The following is a 15995-nucleotide window of genomic DNA, read 5'->3' on the forward strand; positions in this document are numbered from 1 at the left end:
GGTATGCAGTCTTCCCAGTACCATTTATTGAAGAGATTGTCCTTTCCCCAGTTATGTTGTTGGCATCTTTGTTGAAAATGAGTTCACTGTAGATGTATGTATTTGTTTCCGAGTTCTCTACTCTGTTTCATTGGTCTATGTATCTGTTTTTATGCCTGTATAATGCTGTTTTGGTTACTATATAGTTTGTAGTAAAATTTGAAGTCAGATAATGTGATTCCTCCAGTTTTGTTTTTTTCTCAGGGTAGCTTTGGCTATTCTGCATCTTTTGTGGTTCCATATAAATTTTAGGTTTTGTTTTTTCTATTTCTGTTAAGAATGTCACTGGTATTTTGATAGGGATTGCATTGAATCTATAGGCTGCTTTAGGTAGTATGGACATTTTAACAATATTAATTCTCCCAATCCATGAACGTGGAATATCTTTCCATTTTTTGGTGTGTCCTCTTCAATTTCTTTCATCAATGTTTTATAGTTTTCATTACAGAGATCTTTCACTTCTTTGGTTAAGTTAATCCTAGGTTTATTTTTAGCTATTGTAAGTGAGATTACTTTCTTGATTTCTTTTTCAGATAGTTCGCTGTTGGAATATAGAAATACTACTGATTTTTATATGTTGATTTTGTATGCTGCAACTTTATTGAATTTGTTTATCAGTTCTAACAATTTTTTTGATGGAGTCTTCAGGTTTTTCCAAATATGAGATTATATCTGCAAACAAGGATAATTTTGTTTCTTCCTTTCCAATTTGGATGCCCTTTATTTCTTTCTCTTGTCTGATTGCTCTAGCTAGGACTTCCAGTACTGTGTTGAATAACAGTGATGAAAGTGGGCATCCTTGTTGTGTTCCAGATTTTAGAGGAAAGGCTTTCAGGTTTTACCCACTCAGTACGATACTAGCAGTGGGTCTGTTATATAAGGCTTTTATTGTGTTGAGATGTTTATTATGCGTGGATGTTGAATTCCATCAAATGCTTTTTCAGCATCAATTGAAATGATTATATGTTTTTTTCCTTAATTCTGTTGATATAATGCAACAACGTTCATCAAGGATATGGTCCATAGTTTTCTTTGATGTGTTTTTGTCTGGTTTTGGTATAAGAATAATACTGGCCTCTTAGAATTTTTGGAAGTATTCCCCCCTCCATTTTTCAGGATAGTTTGAGTAGGATTAGTATTAGTTCTTTGTTGTTGTTGTTGTTGTTGTCGTTTGAGACAGGGTCGTGCTCTGTCACCTAGGCTGGAGTGAAATGGGGTGATCATGGTTCATGTGGCCTCTGCCTCTAGGGTCAGGTGATCCTCCTATCTCAGCCTCCCAACTAACTGGGACTATAGGCATGCACCACCACACCCAGCTAATTTTTGTATTTTCAGTAGAGATGGGGCTTCTCCATGTTGCCCAGGTTGGTCTTGAACTCCTGAGCTCAAGTGCTCTCCCCACCTCAACCTCCCAAAGTGCTGGGATTATAGGCATGAGCCACAGCACCTGGCCTGGTATTAGTTCTTATTTAAATGTTTGATAGTATTTAGCAGTAAAGCCACAGGGTCTCAGGCTTTTCTTTGCCAGGAAACTTCTTATTACAGCTTTGATCTTCTTACTTGTTATTGGTGTGTGCAGGTTTTGGATTTCTTCATGGTTCAATCCTGGTAGGTTGTACATGTCTAGGGATGTACCCATTTCCTCTAGGTTTTCCAGCCTATTGGAAATCATATAGTTGTTCACAGTAGCCACTAATGATCCTCTGAGTTTCTGCAGTATCAGTTGTAATGTCTCCTTTTTCGTCTCTGATTTTATTTATTTGGGTCTTTTTTCCTCTAACTAGGTCTGGTTAAAAGTTTGTTGATTTTATCTTTTCAAAAAACCAACTTTTTGCTTCATTGATCTTTTGTATTGCTTTCTTCATTTCACTTTTATTTATTTCTCTTCTGATCTTTATTATTTCTTTTCTTCTACTAATTTTGGGTTTGGTTTGCTTTTGCAAACCAAACTTCCCTCTTAAGACTGCTTTGAATATATCCCATAGGTTTTGGTATGTTGTATTCCCATTATCATTTGTTTCAAGAAATTTTTCAATTTCCTTCTTAATTTCTTCAATAGCCCACTGGTCATTCGAAGCATATTATTTAATTCCCATGTGTTTGTATAGTTTCCAAAATTCCTCTGTTATTGTTTTTTAGTTTTATTACATTGTGGTCAGAGAAGATACTTGATATGATTTCAATTCGAAAATTTTTTTTTAGACGGAGCCTCGCTCTGTCACCCAGGCTGGAGTGCAGTAGCGCAATCTCGGCTCACTGCAAGCTCGGCCTCCTGGGTTCACTCCATTCTCCTGCCTCAGCCTCCCAAGTAGCTGGGGCTACAAGCACCCATCACCATGCCCAGCTAATTTGTTTGTATTTTTAGTAGAGATGGGGTTTCACCATGTTAACTAGGATGGTTTCAATCTCCTGACCTCATGATCCACCTGCCTCAGCCTCCCAAAGTGCTGGGATTAGAGACGTGAGCCACCGTGCCCAGCCAAAAATTTTTTTAAAGACTTGTATTATGGTTTAACATAGTCCATCCTTGAGAATGATCCATGTGCTGAGCAGAATGTGTACTCTGCAACTATTAGATGAAACGTTCTGTAAGTATCTATTAGGTCCATTTAGTCTATAATACATATTAAGTCCAATGTTTCTTTGTTAATTTTCTGTCTGGATGGTCTGTCCAATGCTGCAAGCAGGGTCCTCCAGTGTTGGATGCGTATATATTTGCAATTGTTATATCTTCTTGCTGAACTGACCCTTTTATCATTATATAATAGCTTTGTCTCTCTAAAGTTTTTATCCTGAAATCTATTTTGTATGATATAAATATAGCCAGTCCTGCTCTTTTTTGGTTTCCATTGACCTGGAACATCTTTTTACATCTCTTTATTTTTAGTCTATGTGTGCCTTTGTAGTTACAATGCATTTCTTGGAGGCAACATATCACTGGGTCTGGTTTTTGTTTTTTTTTTTTTTTTTTTTTTTTTTTTGAGACGGAGTCTCGCTCTGTCGCCCAGGCTGGAGTGCAGTGGCCAGATCTCAGCTCACTGCAAGCTCCGCCTCCCGGGTTTACGCCATTCTCCTGCCTCAGCCTCCGGAGTAGCTGGGACTACAGGCGCCCGCCACCTCGCCCGGCTAGTTTTTTGTATTTTTAGTAGAGACGGGGTTTCACCATGTTAGCCAGGATGGTCTCGATCTCCTGACCTCGTGATCCGCCCGTCTCGGCCTCCCACAGTGCTGGGATTACAGGCTTGAGCCACCGCGCCCGGCCTGTTTGTTTTATTATTACACTTTAAGTTCTAGGGTACATGCGCACAACGTGCACGTTTGTTACATATGTATACATGTGCCATGTTGGTGTGCTGCACCCATTAACTCATCATTTACATTAGGTATATCTCCTAATGCTATCCCTCCCCGCTCTCCCTACCCAACAGGCCCCAGTGTGTGATGTTCCCCACCCTGTGTCCAAGTGTTCTGATTGTTCAATTCCCACCTATGAGAGAGGACAAGCAGTGTTTGGCTTTCTGTCCTTGCGATAGTTTGCTCAGAATGATGGTTTCTAGCTTCATACATGTCCCTACAAAAGACATGAACTCATCTTTTTTATGGCTGCATAGTATTCCATAGTGTATATGTGCCACATTTTCTTAATCCAGTCTATCACTGATGGACATTTGGGTTGGTTCCGAGTCTTTGCTATTGTGAATAGTGCCGCAATAAACATATGTGTGCATGTGTCTTTATAGCAGCACGATTTATAATCCTTTGGGTATATGCCCAGTAATGGGATGGCTGGGTTAAATGGTATTTCTAGTTCTAGATCCTTGAGGAGTCACCACACTGTCTTCCACAATGGTTGAACTAGTTTACAGTCCAACTAACAGTGTAAAAACATTCCTATTTCTCCACATCTTCTCCAGCACCTGCTGTTTCCTGACTTTCTAATGATTGCCATTCTAACTGGCATGAGATGGTATCTCATTGTGGTTTTAATTTGCATTTCTCTGATGGCCAGTGACGATGAGCATTTTTTCATGTGTCTGTTGGCTGCATAAATGTCTTCTTTTGAGAAGTGTCTGTTCATATCCTTTGCCCACTTTTTGATAGGGTTGATTTTTTTCTTTTAAATTTGTTTAAGTTCTTTGTAGATTCTGGATATTAGCCCTTTGTCAGATGGGTAGATTGTGAAAATTTTCTCCCATTCTGTAGGTTGCCTGTTCACTCTGATGGTAGTTTCTTTTGCTGTGCAGAAGCTCTTTAGTTTAATTAGATTCCATTTGTCAATTTTGGCTTTGTTGTCATTGCTTTTGGTGTTTTAGTCATGAAGTCCTTGCCCATGCCAGTGGCCTAATGGTATTGCCTAGGTTTTCTTCTAGGGTTTTTATGGTTTTAGGTCTAACATTTAAGTCTTTAATCCATCTTGAATTAATTTTTGTATAAGGTGTAAGGAAGGGATCCAGTTACAGCTTTCTACGTATGGCTAGCCAGATTTCCCAGCACCATTTATTAAATATGGAATCCTTTCCCCATTTCTTGTTTTTGTCAGGTTTGTCAAAGATCAGATGGTTGTAGATGTGTAGTATTATTTCCGAGGGCTCTATTCTGTTCCATTGGTCTAAATCTCTGTTTTGGTACCAGTACCATGCTGTTTTGGTTACTGTAGCCTTGTAGTATAGTTTGAAGTCAGGTAGCATGATGCCTCCAGCTTTGTTCTTTTGGCTTAGGATTGTCTTGGCAATGCGGGCTCTTTTTTGGTTCTATATGAACTTTAAAGTAGCTTTTTCCAATTCTGTGAAGAAAGTCATTGGTAGCTTGATGGGGATGGCATTGAATCTATAAATTACCTTAGGCATTATGGCCATTTTCACAATATTGATTCTTCCTATCCATGAGCATGGAAAGTTCTTCCACTTGTTTGTGTTTTCTTTCATTTCATTGAGCAGTGGTTTGTAGTTCTCTTTGAAGAGGTCCTTCACAGCCCTTGTAAGTTGGATTCCTAGGTATTTTATTCTCTTTGAAGCAATCGTGAATGGGAGTTCACTCATGATTTGGCTCTCTCTTTATCTGTTTTTGGTGTATAGGAATACTTGTGATTTTTACACATTTATTTTGTGTCCTGAGACTTTGCTGAAGTTGCTTATCGGCTTAAGGAGATTTGGGGCAGAGATGATGGGGTTTCCTAAATATACAATCATGTCATCTGCAAACAGGGACAATTTGACTTCCTCTTTTCCTAATTGAATACCCTTTATTTCTTTTTCTTGCCTGATTGCCCTGGCCAGAACTTCCAACATTATGTTGAATAGGAGTGGTGAGAGAGGGCATCCCTGTCTTGTACCAGTTTTCAAAGGGAATGCTTCCAGGTTTTGCCCATTCAGTATGATATTGGCTGTGGATTTGTCATAAATAGCTCTTATTATTTTGAGATACATCCCATCAATACCTGGTTTATTGAGAGTTTTTAGCATGAAGTGCTGTTGAATTTTGTTAAAGGCCTTTTTTGCATCTATTGAGATAGTCATGTGGTTTTTGTCTTTGGTTCTGTTTATATGATGGATTACGTTTATTGATTTGGATATGTTGAACCAGCCTTACATCCCAGGGATGAAGCCACCTTGATTGTGGTGGATAAGCTTTTTGATGTGCTGCTAGATTTGGTTTGCCAGTATTTTATTGAGGAGTTTTGCATTGATGTTCATCAGGGATATTGGTCTAAAATTCTCTTTTTTGTCATGTCTCTGACAGGCTTTGGTATCAGGATGATGCTGGACTCATAAAATGAATTAGGGAGGATTCCCTGTTTTTCTATTGATTGGAATAGTTTCAGAAGGAATGGTATCAGCTCCTCTTTGCACCTCTGGTAGAATATGGCTGTGAATCTGTCTGGTCCCGGACATTTTTTGGTTGGTAGGCTATTAATTATTGCCTCAATTTCAGAGCCTGTTATTGGTCTATTCAGGGATTCAAATTCTTCCTGGTTTAGTCTTGGAAGGGTGGATGTGTCCAGGAATTTATCCATTTCTTCTAGATTTTCTAGTTTATTTGCATAGAGGTGTTTATAGTATTCTCTGATGGTAGTTTGTATTTCTGCGAGATTGATGGTGATATCCCCTTTATCATTTTTTATTGCATCTATTTGATTCTTCTCTCTTTTCTTATTAGTCTTGCTAGTGGTCTATCAATTTGGTTGATCTTTTCAAAAAACCAGCTCCTGGATTCATTGATTTTTTGAAGGGTTTTTTGTGTCTCTATCTCCTTCAGTTCTGCTCTGATCTTAGTTATTTCTTGCCTTCTGCTAGCTTTTGAATGTGTTTGCTCTTGCTTCTCTAATTCTTTTAATTGTGATGTTAGGGTGTTGATTTTAGATCTTTCCTGCTTTCTCTTGTGGGCATTTAGTGCCATAAATTTCCCTCTACACACTGCTTTAAATGTGTCCCAGAGATTCTGATATGTTGTATCTTTGTTCTCATTGGTTTCAAAGAACATCTTTATTTCTGCCTTCATCTTATTATGTACCCAGTAGTCATTCAGGAGCAGGTTGTTCAGTTTCCATGTAGTTGAGCGGTTTTGAGTGAGTTTCTTAATCCTGAGTTCTAGTCTGATTGCACTGTGGTCTGAGAGACAGTTTGTTATAATTTCTGTTATTTTACATTTGCTGAGGAGTGCTTTACTTCCAACTATATGGTGAATTTTGGAATAAGTGTGATGTGATGCTGAGAAGAATGTATATTCTGTTGATTTGGGGTGAAGAGTTCTGTAGATGTCTATTAGGTCCACTTGGTGCAGAGCTGAGTCCAATTCCTGGATGTCCTTGTTAACTTACTGTCTCGTTGATCTGTCTAATGCTGACAGTGGGGTGTTAACGTCTCCCATTATTATTGTGTGCGAGTCTAAGTCTCTTTGTAGGTCTCTAAGGACTTGCTTTATGAATCTGGGTGCTCCTGTGTTGGGTGCATATATATTTAGGATAGTTAACTCTTCTTGTTGAATTGATCCCTTGACCATTTTGTAATGGCCTTCTTTGTCTCTTCTGATCTTTGTTGGTTTAAAGTCTCTTTTATCAGAGACTGGGATTGCAACCCCTGCTTTTTTTTGTTTTCCATTTGCTTGGTAGATCTTCCTCCATCCCTTTTATTTTGAGCCTATGTGTGTCTCTGCATGTGAGATGGGTCTCCTGAATACAGCACACTGATGGGTCTTGACTCTTTATCCAATTTGCCAATCTGTGTCTTTTAATTGGAGCATTTAGCCCATTTACATTTAAGGTTAATATTGTTATGTGTGAACTTGATCCCGTCATTATGATGTCAGCTGGTTATTTTGCTCGTTAGTTGATGCAGTTTCTTCTTAGTATTGATGGTCTTTACAATTTGGCATGTTTATGCAGTGGCTGGTACCAGTTGTTCCTTTCCATGTTTAGTGCTTTCTTCAGGAGCTCTTGTAAGGCAGGCCTGGTGGTTACAAAATCTCTCAGCATTTGTTTGTCTGTAAAGGATTTTATTTCTCCTTCACTTATGAAGCTTAGTTTGGCTGGATATGAGATTCTGGGTTGAAAATTCTTTTCTTTAAGAATGTTGAATATTGGCCCCCACTCTCTTCTGGCTTGTAGAGTTTCTGCTGAGAGATCCGCTGTTAGTCTGATGGGCTTCCCTTTGTGGGTAACCTGACCTTTCTCTCTGGCTGCGCTTAACATTTTTTCCTTCATTTCAACTTTGGTGAAACTGACAATTACGTGTCTTGGGGTTGCTCTTCTTGAGGAGTATCTTTGTGGCGTTCTCTGTATTTCCTGAATTTGAATGTTCGCCTGCCTTGCTAGGTTAGGGAAGTTCTGGAAAATATCCTGAAGAGTGTTTTCCAACTTGGTTCCATTCTCCCTGTCCCTTTCAGGTACACCAATCAGCCATAGATTTGGTCTTTTCACATAGTCCCATATTTCTTGGAGGCTTTGTTCATTTCTTTTTACTCTTTTTTGGTCTAAACTTCTCTTCTTGTTTCATTTCATTCATTTGATCTTCAATCATAGATACCCTTTCTTCCACTTGATCAAATCAGCTACTGAAGCTTGTACATGTGACACATAGTTCTCATGCCATGGTTTTCAGCTCCATCACATCATTTAAGGACTTCTCTACACTGTTTATTTTAGTTAGCCATTTGTCTAATCTTTTTTCAAAGTTTTTAGCTTTGCAATGGGTTCAAACATCCTCCTTCAGCTCGGAGAAGTTTGCTATTACCAATTGTCTGAAGCCTTCTTCTCTCAACTAGTCAAAGTCATTCTCTGTCCAGCTTTGTTCCATTGCTGGCAAGGCACTGTGTTCCTTTGGAGGAGAAGAGGCACTCTGAATTTTAGAATTTTCAGCTTTTCTGCTCTGGTTTCTCCCCATCTTTGTGGTTTTATCTACCTTTGGTCTTTGATGATGGTGACATACAGATGGGGTTCTGGTGTGGATGTCCTTTCTGTTTGTTAGTTTTCCTTCTAATAGTCAGGACCCTTAGCTACAGGTCTGTTGGAGTTTGCTGGAGGTCCACTCCAGACCCTGTTTGCCTGGGTATCACCAGCAGAGGCTGCAGAACAGCAAATATTGCAGAATGGTAGATGTTGCTGCCTGATCCTTCCTCTGGAAGCTTCCTTTCAGAGGTGCACCCTGCTGTATGAGGTGTCAGTCAGCCCCTACTGGGAGGTTTCTCCCAGTTAGGCTACTTGGGGGCCAGGGACACACTTGAGGAAGCAGTTTGTCCGTTCTCAGATCTCAAACTCTGTGCTGGGAGAACCACTACTCTCTTCAAAGCTGTCAGACAGGGACATTTAAGTCTGCAGAAGTTTCTGCTGCCTTTTGTTCAGCTATGCCCTGCCCCCAGAGGTGGAGTCTACAGAGGCAGGCAGGCCTCCTTGAGCTGTGCTGGGCCCTACCCAGTTCCAGCTTCCCGGCCACTTTGTTTACCTACTCAAGCCTCGGCAATGGCAGACGCCCCTCCCCAAGCCTCACTGCTGCCTTGCAGTTCAATCTCAGACTGCTGTGCTAGCAGTGAGTGAGGCTCCGTGGGTACGGGACCCTCTGAGCCAGGTGTGGGATATAATCTCCTGGTGTGCTGTTTGCTAAGGCCATTGGAAAAGCGCAGTATTAGGGTGGGAGTGTCTGGATTTTCCAGGTACCATCTGACACAGCTTCCCTTTGCCAGGAAAGGGAATTCCCCGACCCCTTGTGCTTCCTGGGTGAGGCAATGCCTCTGTGTTTTGCTGTGTACTTAATATTACAAGTTCTGCATCTTCAAATGGTTTCTTATTGCTCATTAATGTCCTTCTCCTTTAGATCGAAGAATTCCCTTTAGCATTTCTTGTAGGACAGTTCTGGTATTGATGACATCTTCAGATTTTCTTTGTTTGGGAAAGTCTTTATTTCTCCTTCATGTTTGAAAGATATTTTTGCTGGATATACTATTCTAGAATAAAGGTTTCTTCCTCAGCACTTTAAATATGTCATGCCACCCTCTCCTGGCCTGTAAGATTTCCACTACAAAGTCCACTGCCAGACATATTGGAGTTTCATGGTATGTTATTTGTTTCTTTTCTCTTGCTTTTAGGATCCTTTCTTTACTCTTGACTTTTGGGAGTTTGATTATTAAATGTCTTTATTTTAATTTATGGGAGTTTGATTATTATTTGGGTTTAACCTGCTTTGTGTTCTATAACCTTCCTGTACTTGAACATTGATATCTTTCTCTAGCTTTGGGAAGTTCTCTGTTATTATCCCTTTGAATAAGCTTTCTACCTCTATCTCTCTACCTCCTTATTAGGGTCATTAACTCTTAAATTTGCCTTTTTGAGGCTATTTTCTAGATCTTATAGGAATGCTTCATTCTTTTTTTTTTCTTTTGTCTCCTCTGACTGTGTATTTTCAAATAGTCTGTCTTTAAGCTCACTAATTCTTTCTTCCGCTTGATCAATTATGCTGCTAAGAGACTCTGACACATTCTTCAGTATGTCAACTGCATTTTTCACTTCCAGAATTTGATTCTTTTTAATTATTTCAATCTCTTTATTAAATTTATCTGATATAATTCTGAATTCCTTCTCTGTGTTATCTTGATTTTTGTTGAGTTTCCTCAAAACAGCTATTTTGAATTCTCTGTCTGAAAGGTAACATATCTCTGTCTCTCCAGGATGGGTCCCTGGTGCCTTATTTAGTTCATTTGGTGAAGTCATGTTTTCCTGGATGGTTTTGATGCTTATGGATCAAAAGCATCTGGGCATTGAAGAGTTAGGTATTTATTCTAGTCTTCACAGTCTTGGTTTGTTTGTACCCATCTTTTTGGGAAGGCTTTCCAGATATTTGAAGAGACGTAAATGTTGTAATCTAAGTTTTTGGTCACTCTAGTCGTATCTGCATTAGAGGACACCCCAAGCCCAGTAATGCTGTGGTTCTTGCAGGCTTGTAAAGGTACTGCCTTGAAGATTTAGAAAAATTATCTGGTTTATGAGGCAGAGACTCTTGTTCTCTTCCCTTACTTGCTTCCAAACAAATGAAGTCTCTCTCTGTACTGAGCTGCCTGCGACTGGGGGAGGGGTAACACAAGCACCCCTGTGGCCACCACCACTGGGATTGTGCTGGGTCAGACCTGAAGCCAGCATGGCACTGGGTCTTGCCCAAGGCTTATAACAGCTGCCTGGCTACTAGTTATGTCTGCTGAAGGGCCTAGGGCTCTACAATAGGCAGGTGGGAAAGCCAGCCAGGCTTGTATCCTTCCCTCAGGGTGAGCTTCCCCACTGCCTTGGGTGGTCCAGAGATGCCATCTAGGAGTCAGGGCTTAGAGTTGGAAACCTTGGGAATCTACCTGGTGCTCTATTCTAATGTGGCCCAGCCAGTATCTAAGCCACAAGACAAAGTGCTTCCCACTCTTCCGTCCCCTTTCCATAAGCAGAGGCATCTCTCCCCATGGCCACCACTGCCCCAGGCCTATGGCAAGTACTCCCTGACTACTTCCAGTGTACATTCAAGGCCTCGGGGCTCTTCAGTCAGCTTGTGGTGAAGGCTGTCAGGCCTATGACTCTCCCTTCAGGGCAGTGGGCTCCCCTTTGGCCCAGGGTAGGTCCAGAAATGCTGTCCAAGAGCTAAGGCCTGAAACTGAAACCCAAAGAGCCCACTTGGTTCTCTACCCCACTGTGGCCAAGCTAGTACCTAAGCTGCAAGACAAAGTCCCCTTTATCATTACCTTTCTTTTTCTCAAGCAGAAGGAGCCTCTTCCCATAACCACCAGAGCTGGGAATATGCTGGGTCATGCCTGAAGCCTGCATGTCTCTGAGTGATACACTGGATATCACTGCTGACTATTCAGGGCCCAGGGCCTCTTTAGTCAGCAGGTGATGAATCCTGCCAGGATTGGGTCCTTCCCTTCAAGGCAGTGGACTCCATTCTGGCCCAGGGAATGTCTAGAAATGTTGTCGGAGATCTAGGGCCTGGAATGGAGTCCTTGGAGTCCTTAAGACTCTGCCTTGTGCCCCATCTGACTGTAGCTGAGCTGGTATCCAAATTGCAAGACAAAGTCCTCTTCACTCTTCCTTCTTTTCTCCTCAAGTGGAGGGAAGGATTATCTCCCAGAGTTGCAAGCTGTGCTGCCTGGGGGTAGGGGAGGTGTGGTACAAGCACTTCCTTGGCCACCCCAGCTGATGTCTTACTAGGTGTACCCTGCAAGTCCACTGGCTCCAAGCACAGCACAGGACCGGGACTTGTCCAGGAATTGCAGTCCTTGTGGCCTAAACTTCCTTTCGAGTTTACTTAGAAACCCAGAGCACTGTAGTCTGCAGTGGTGAGGCTTGCTGGAACTCAGGTTCTGACCACTGGGATGAGTGATTCTCCTCTGTCTAGGGCTAGTCTAAATGCTCCTTCCATGGGTACCAGCTGGGTTCTGCCTGGTATTGCTTTCTGCTGTGACAGGGTAGCACTGACTTTCAATGCAAAGTCCCACAATTGCTGCACTCTCCCTCCCCCAAGTGCACAGGTTCTTTCTCCATGCAACACGGCTGCTGCCAGAGGATGGGGAAAGGGTGGTGTAGATGATTCAAGACTGTCTTTCCTACCCTCTTCAGTGCCTCTTTCTGTGATATGAAATTAAAACCAGGTACTGTGAGCTGGGCAAGGTGGCTCATGCCTGTAATCCCAGCACTTTGGGAGGCCGAAGTGGGCGGATCATGAGGTCAGGAAATCAAGACCATCCTGGCTAACACAGTGAAACCCCATCTCTACTAAAAATACAAAAAAATTAGCTGGGCATGGTGGCAGGCGCCTGTAGTCCCAGCTGCTCAGGAGGCTGAGGCAGGAGAATGGTGTGAACCCAGGAGGCGGAGTTTGCAGGGAACCGAGATCATGCCACTGCACTCCAGCCTGGGTGATAGCGTGAGACTCGGTCTCAAAAAAATAATAATAATAAAATAAAATAAAATAATGAATAAAACCAGGTACTGTGACCGCTCACCTGATTTTTGGTTCTTGTAAAGGTGCTTTTTTGTGCGTGGATAGCTGTTCAATTTGGTGTTCTTACAGGGAGGATGATCAGTGAAGGTTTCTATTTGGTCATCTTGCTCTGTCTCCTGTTTTTACCAATACTGCTTATCTCGTATTAATTTGTCCATTCGGGCTGGCCATGGTGGCTCATGCCTATAATCCCAGCACTTTGGGAGACCAAGATGGGGTCAGCGGGGATCACCTGAGGTCAACAGTTCATGACCAGCCTGGCCAACATGGTGAAACCCTGTCTCTACTAAAAATACAAAAATTAGCTGGGCATGGTGGCGGGGGCCTGTCCTCCCAGCTACTCAGGAGGCTAAGGCAGGAGAATCACTTGAACCCAGGAGGTGGAGGATGCAGGGAGACGAGATTGTGCCACTGCACTCCAGCCTGGGGGACAGAGCAAGACCCTATCTCGAAAAGAAAAAAAAAAAATTGTCCACTTATCTGCTCCCTGCAACCAGGCTAGGGGCATGTGGTGAGCAGGGACAGAGCCTGACTGCCCATTGCACAATGGCTGAACATAGGAGGAGCTGATCAAATACCACTTGAAGAGAGGTTGTTCACATTCCAAAGGCAGGCAAGAGAGCGAACCCTCTTCCATTACCTGCCCCTTCAAGCTGGAAGGTGTGCATGGAGAACAGGTTATGGGTAAGGGTGTGGAGACAACATGCTGGCTGTGTTCCTTGGGCAGTAAGGACCCTGAGCTTGGCGAGGAGTAACAGAATATAAGCAGGAGAGGAAAGTGAAAGTCCATCATGGAGAATGAAAATCAGGAAGAAAAATGTGGATTTTATATGGTGGGAAACAATACAGAACCAAGAGGCCTCCTCTAAGCTACCAGCTGGATCTTAATTGCATGGTCCCCTCCAGTTGACAGAATGTTCCAGCCAGGAGGCATGCATACCCACATTCTGGCTCCAGGAAACATCTACCCAATCATGAGGTAATCCTTCTGAGTTTCAGCTACTCATCACTTCCTGAAGTTGCCCAGGTGGGCCTAGGCCAAGGGACACATGGGTGGAAGAATCAGAAAGCTCAAGTCCTTACAACTCTAAGGATACCTGGCTATGGTGGGGACTAGAAGCATCCTCACCTCACATGCATCCAGGGAAAACCCAGACCATTTCCAGGTCATGGAAAATGTCCAGGTTAGGCCCAGAGCCTTACCAGCCCTCGCCAGCAGTTCTACCTAGCAACCAACTCAGCTCTTTGCTGGGCAATTTATGAACAGAATGGTACTCGCAGGGTTTGTTTTCCTAGTCTATGGGGCCCAAAACACTGTAACAAAAGTTCTCTTTCCTTTTTCCTCTATTCTGAGAAGGGGAATAACAATAACAGCTACTATTACAGAGCACCTATTCCATATTTGGCACTTAATGCTTCTTCTCTCTAACACTTACAACACTGCCAGGTAGATATTATTATTTGCACTGAAGCTGAAAAGCTGAGGTTCAGGTGTATCATGGTATATGATAACCCAGCCTGGCTAACTCCAAGCCTAGCTAACTCTCCCCACCACAGGGAGCTGCCATAAAGGCAAACCAAACATCATGAACCTGCTGCAGTCATTGGTGCCTGCTGGGCTCCAGCCACTCCTCCTACCAGACCCATTCGAGAAAAGACAAAGGAGCCCATTTTGAAGCTGGTCTCCTGGAGCCAGCAAAGACACAAGAAAACAACAAGTCAATTGTCCATAGCAGTACCAGGAAGGCCACACAGGTGCAATCAAGGAAGACCATTTCCTGCTATTACCACCCTGAGGTCCAAAGGCCTGCCCAGGCCTCACTATCCTCGGTGACCCCAATTTTTACCCGTGACGCCTCAGTAAAACTCTGGAGGACTTCTGTTGGAGGTATTAAAAAATACTGTGACAGCCAGGAGCAGTGGCTCATGCCTGTAGTCCCAACACTTTGGGAGGCTGAGGTGGGCAGATTGCTTGAGCCTAGGAGTTCCAGACCAGCCTGGGCAAAATGGTGAAAACCCATTTCTATGAAAAATGCAAAATTTAGCCGGCCATGGTGGCGTGTTCCTGTAGTCCCAGCTACTTGGGAGGCTGAGGTGGGAGGATCACCTGAGCCTGGGAGGTCAAGTCTGCAGTGAGCTGAGATCGCACCACTGCACTCCAGCCTGGGTGACAGAGTGAGATCCTGTCTCCCCGCCACCAAAAAAAAAGAAAAAAAAAAAAAAAACTGTGATAATCATGGCCAGATGCAGTGGCTCATGCCTGTAATCCCAGCACTTCTGAGAGGCTGAGGTGGGTGGACCACTTGAGCCCAGGAGCTCAGGACCAGCCTGGGCAACATGGCAAGACCCCACCTCTACAAAAAATACAAAACTTAGCCAGGTATGGTGGCACATGCCTTTAGTCCCAGCTATTCAGGAGGCTAAGGCAGGTGGATAGATTGAGCCCAGGAAGTCGAGGCTGCAGTGAGCTGTGATCACGCCACTGTGCTCCAGCTGGGTGACAGAGCAAGACTGTCTCTATTTAAAAAAAAAAAAAAAAAGTGACATTCAGCATAAGGAAGGCAGACCATGCTAAGGGGACTCATAGAAGGTCACCCTATCAGGCAGAGTAGAGTAAGAGCGGGGTAGGGACTCATATAGGAACTGAGCCCATGCCCTGGCATAGCCACTGTGAGACAATGGACATGCCAGACCCTCTCTGGGCCAGGGGCACAAGCCAGAACTTGGGTGTCATCCAGAACTCTGTCCCCTCCTTCATCTCTACCTCTAATTAGGCACCTAATCAATCCTCAGATTGACCTCTGCAAAAGATCTTGACTCTGCCCCCTCCTCACATCTTACCTAGATTATTGCATTAGCCTCTTAGCTGAGCCCCAGCCTCCAGGCTGTCTCCAGTCTGTCCGTTCTCCCAGCCAGAGGGATCGTTCTGAAACATGTACATGCTCACCTCACTTCTCTGCTCACTGGAACCCTTATCTCTCAGGGTAAAGTGCAAGCTCCTTGGCTCAGCTCCCAGATTCTTGTGTCTGCCTCCTGCACTCTTCCCGGCTTCTTTCCCAGCCACTCAGCACACACTTCCTGTGCCTGTACTTCCCTGAATGCGCTGCACTGTTTTGTGACCATGTATTCTGTTGGCCTTTCTTCCTTAGAAGGCCCTTCCCTTCTTCTAATTCCTGCCAATCCTTCAGAACTCAACTAAATAGCACTTCTTCCAGGGAGTCCTCTCTGATACCCTGGTTGGACTTAGATGTCCCCTCCTTTAGCCTCCCCACCCACCCTGGGCTTCCTTCTAGCATAGTACTTAGAGTTGCTGGTTTTTCTGTCTCTTACACCAAGGTCCCTGGAAAAGAGGAAGTAATCTCAGACAGGGCCTCAGTGAATTTTGTATCTGCAGCAATACCCAGGCACCCAGCACCATGCTTGAAAGACCACAGGGATTTCTGGATAGAAAAATGAAGGGATCTCCCCAGCAAACAAGTCATAGCATTGATC

General features: G+C 43.2%; 1 protein-coding gene across 6 annotated transcripts in view; it reads right to left on the reverse strand.

Annotated features, from left to right (window-relative positions):
- DAPK2 (death associated protein kinase 2) overlaps positions 1-15995 on the reverse strand; it is a 138237-nt gene that overhangs the window by 48073 nt on the left and 74169 nt on the right. The window contains exon 1 of one of the 6 annotated variants that reach the window (XM_038008825.2): positions 15345-15696. The exons of the other annotated variants lie outside the window; for them this stretch is intronic. The gene's annotated coding sequence lies outside the window, so the exon portion shown is untranslated. Of the gene's footprint in view, positions 1-15344; positions 15697-15995 lie in introns of those variants that run through there. 6 annotated transcript variants of the gene reach the window in all.

The sequence above is a fragment of the Chlorocebus sabaeus genome, chromosome 26 (assembly GCF_047675955.1).
Source record: "Chlorocebus sabaeus isolate Y175 chromosome 26, mChlSab1.0.hap1, whole genome shotgun sequence".
In the NCBI taxonomy this organism is placed as follows: domain Eukaryota; kingdom Metazoa; phylum Chordata; class Mammalia; order Primates; family Cercopithecidae; genus Chlorocebus; species Chlorocebus sabaeus.